The sequence below is a fragment of the Bombina bombina genome, chromosome 3 (genome assembly GCF_027579735.1).
Source record: "Bombina bombina isolate aBomBom1 chromosome 3, aBomBom1.pri, whole genome shotgun sequence".
Classification (NCBI taxonomy): Eukaryota; Metazoa; Chordata; class Amphibia; order Anura; family Bombinatoridae; genus Bombina; species Bombina bombina.
In genome coordinates, this window is record NC_069501.1 from 1,274,474,002 (window position 1) to 1,274,478,610 (window position 4,609).

The window sequence follows — 4,609 nt, forward strand, 5'->3', positions numbered from 1 at the left end:
AGAGCTTTATGGCTTAAAACTTGGAATGCTGATATGTCTTCTAAGTCAACTTTGCTATCCCTTTCTTTCCAGGGTAATAAATTATTCGGTTCTCAGTTGGATTCTTTTATCTCAACTGTTACTGGAAGGAAGGGAACTTTTTTACCACAGGATAAAAAATCTGAGGTAAATTTAGGTCTAATAATTGTTTTCGTTCCTTTCATCACAACAAGGAACAAAAGCCTGATCCTTCATCCTCAGGAGCGGTATCAGTTTGGAAACCTTCTTCACTTTGGAATATATCCAAGCCTTATAGAAACCCAAAGCCAGCTCCTAAGTCCCCATGAAGGTGCGGCCCTCATTCCAGCTCAGCTGGTATGGGGCAGTTTACGTTCTTTTCAAAGAAATTTGGATCAATTCCGTTCACAATCTCTGGTTTCAGAACATTGTTTCAGAAGGGTACAGAATTGGCTTCAAGTTAAGGCCTCCTGCAAAGAGATTTTTTTTCTTTCCCGTGTCCCAGTAAACCCAGCAAAGGCTCAAGCATTTCTGAAATGTGTTTCAGATCTAGAGTTGGCTGGAGTAATTATGCCAGTTCCAGTTCTGGAACAGGGGCTGGGGTTTTATTCTATCTCTTCATTGTACCAAAGAAGGTCAATTCCTTCAGACCAGTTCCGGATCTATCAATATTGAATCGTTATGTAAGGATACCAACATTCAAGATGGCAGCTGTAAGGACTATCCTGCCTTTTGTTCAGCAAGGGCATTATATGTCTACAATAGATTTACAGGATGCATATCTGCATATTCCGATTCATCCAGATCACTTTTAGTTTCTGAGATTCTCTTTTTTAGACAAGCATTACCAGTTTTGTGGCTCTACCGTTTGGCTTAGCATCAGCTCCAAGAATTTTTACAAAGGTTCTCGGTGCCCTTCTGTCTGTATTCAGAGAACAGGGTATTGGTATTTCCTTATTTGGACGATATCTTGGTACTTGCTCAGTCTTCACATTTAACAGAATCTCATACGAATCGACTTGTGTTGTTTCTTCAAGATCATGGTTGGAGGATCAATTTACCAAAAAGTTCATTGATTCCTCAGACAAGGGTAACCTTTTTAGGTTTCCAGGTAGATTCAGTGTCTATGACTCTGTCTTTGTCAGACAAGAGAAGTCTAACATTGATATCAGCTTGTCAAAACCTTCAGTCACAATCATTCCCTTTGGTAGCCTTATGCATGGAAATTTTAGGTCTTATGACTGCTGCATCGGACGCGATCTCCTTTGCTCATTTTCACATGCGACCTCTTCAGCTCTGTATGCTGAACCAATGGTGCAGGGATTACACAAAGATATCTCAATTAATATCTTTAAAACCGATTGTACGACACTCTCTGACGTGGTGGACAGATCACCATCGTTTAGTTCAGGGGGCTTCTTTTGTTCTTCCGACCTGGACTGTAATTTCAACAGATGCAAGTCTTACAGGTTGGGGAGCTGTGTGGGGATCTCTGATGGCACAAGGGGTTTGGGAATCTCAGGAGGTGAGATTACTGATCAATATTTTGGAACTCCGTGCAATTTTCAGAGCTCTTCAGTCTTGGTCTCTTCTGAAGAGAGAGTCGTTCATTTGTTTTCAGACAGACAAAAGAAAGAAGTATCTCGAATTCTGGTTTGGGCGGAATCCAGCTCCTGTCTAATCTCTGCGGTTCATTTCCCAGGTATAGACAATTAGGAAGCGGATTATCTCAGTCGTCAAACGTTGTATCCGGGCGAATGGTCTCTTCACCCAGAGGTATTTCTTCAGATTGTTCAAATGTGGGAACTTCCAGAAATAGATCTGATGGTTTCTCATCTAAACAAGAAACTTCCCAGGTATCTGTTCAGACCCCGGGATCCTCAGGCGGAGGCAGTGAATGCATTATCACTTCCTTGGAAGTATCATCCTGCCTATATCTCTCCGCCTCTAGTTCTTCTTCCAAGAGTAATCTCCAAGATTCTGAAGGAATGCTCGTTTGTTCTGCTGGTAGCTCCAGCATGGACAGATTCTTTTTCGGATGGCCTCTTGCCAACCGTGGGCTCTTCCGTTAAGACCAGACCTTCTGTTGCAAGGTCCTTTTTTCCATCAGGATCTCAAATCTTTAAATTTAAGGGTATGGAGATTGAACGCTTGATTCTTGGTCAAAGAGGTTTCTCTGACTCTGTGATTAATACTATGTTACAGGCTCGTAAATCTGTATCTAGAGAGATATATTATAGAGTCTGGAAGACTTATATTTCTTAGTGTCTTCTCATCATTTTTTCCTGGCATTCTTTTAGAATTCCGAGAATTTTTTTACAGTTTCTTCAGGATGGTTTAGATAAAGGTCTGTCCGCAAGTTCCTTGACAGGACAAATCTCTGCCCTTTCTGTTCTTTTTCACAGAAAGATTGCTAATCTTCCTGATATTCATTGTTTTGTACAAGACTTGGTTCGTATAAAACCTGTCATTCAGTCAATTTCTCCTCCTTGGAGTTTGAATTTGGTTCTGGGGGCTCTTCTAGCTCCTCCTTTTGAACCCATGCATTCATTTGGACATTAAACTTCTTTCTTGGAAAGTTTTGTTTCTTTTGGCCATCTCTTCTGCCAGAAGAGTCTCTGAATTATCTGCTCTTTCTTGTGAGTCTCCTTTTCTGATTTTTCATCAGGATAAGGCGGTGTTGCGAACTTCTTTTGAATTTTTTCCTAAGGTTGTGTATTCTAACAACATTAGTAGAGAAATTGTGGTTCCTTCATTATGTCCTAATCCTAAGAATTCTAAGGAGAAATCGTTGCATTCTTTGGATGTTGTTATAGCTTTGTAATATTATGTTGAAGCTACTAAGTCTTTCCGAAAGACTTCTAGTCTATTTTTCATCTTTTCTGGTTCTAGAAAAAGCCAGAAAGCTTCTGCCATTTCTTTGGCATCTTGGTTGAAATCTTTAATTCATCATGCCTATGTCGAGTCGGGTAAAACTCCGCCTCAAAGGATTACAGCTCATTCTACTAGGTCAGTTTCTACTTCCTGGGCGTTTTGGAATGAAGCTTCGGTTGATCAGATTTGCAAAGCAGCAACTTGGTCCTCTTTGCATACTTTTACTAAATTCTACCATTTTGATGTGTTTTCTTCTTCTGAAGCAGTTTTTGGTAGAAACGTACTTCAGGCAGCGGTTTCAGTTTGAATCTTCTGCTTATGTTTTCATTAAACTTTATTTTGGGTGTGGATTATTTTCAGCAGGAATTGGCTGTCTTTATTTTATCCCTCCCTCTCTAGTGACTCTTGCGTGGAAAGATCCACATCTTGGGTAGTCATTATCCCATACGTCACTAGCTCATGGACTCTTGCTAATTACATGAAATAAAACATAATTTATGTAAGAACTTACCTGATAAATTCATTTCTTTCATATTAGCAAGAGTCCATGAGGCCCACCCTTTTTGTGGTGGTTATGATTTTTTTGTATAAAGCACAATTATTCCAATTCCTTATTTTATATGCTTTCGCACTTTTTTCTTATCACCCCACTTCTTGGCTATTCGTTAAACTGATTTGTGGGTGTGGTGAGGGGTGTATTTATAGGCATTTTAAGGTTTGGGAAACTTTGCCCCTCCTGGTAGGAATGTATATCCCATACGTCACTAGCTCATAGACTCTTGCTAATTACATGAAAGAAATGAATTTATCAGGTAAGTTCTTACATAAATTATGTTTTTGCGATCTCCCCCCTCTCTTTTGCGTTCTCTCCCCCATCTCTTTTGCGCTCTCTCTCTCCCCCATCTCTTTTGCGCTCTCTCTCTCCCCCATCTCTTTTGCGCTCTCTCTCTCCCCCATCTCTTTTGCGCTCTCTCTCTCCCCCATCTCTTTTGCGCTCTCTCTCTCCCCCATCTCTTTTGCGCTCTCTCTCCCCCATCTCTTTTGCGCTCTCTCTCCCCCCTCTCTTTTGCGCTCTCTCTCCCCCCTCTCTTTTGTGCTCTCTCTCCCCCCTCTCTTTTGCGCTCTCTCTCCCCCTCTCTTTTGCGCTCTCTATCCCCCTCTCTTTTGCGCTCTCTCTCCCCCCTCTCTTTTGTGCTCTCTCTCCCCCCTCCCTTTTGCGCTCTCTCTCCCCCCTCTCTTTTGTGCTCTCTCTCCCCCCTCTCTTTTGTGCTCTCTCTCCACCCCTCTCTTTTGCACTCTCTCTCCACCCTCTCTTTTTCGCTCTTCACCCCTCTTTTCCGCTCTTCCCCCCTCTCTTTTGCGCTATCTCTCTCCCCCCTCTTTTGCGCTCTCTTCCCCCCTCTCTTTTGCGCTCTCTTCCCCCCTCTCTTTTGCGCGCTCTCCCCCCCCTCTTTTGCGCGCGCTCTCCCCCCCCCTCTCTTTTGCGCGCTACCCCCCTCTCTTTTGCGCGCTCTCCCCCCCTCTCTTTTGCACGCTCTCCCCCCTCTCTTTTGTGCGCTCTCCCCCCTCTCTTTTGCGCGCTCTCCCCCCTTTCTTTTGCGCTCTCTCTCTCCCCCTCTCTTTTGTGCTCTCTCTCTCCCCCTCTCTTTTGCGCGCTCTCTCTCTCCCCCTCTCTTTTGCGCGCTCTCTCTCTCCCCCTCTCTTTTGCGCCCCCTCTCTCTCCCTCCCTCTCTCCCGA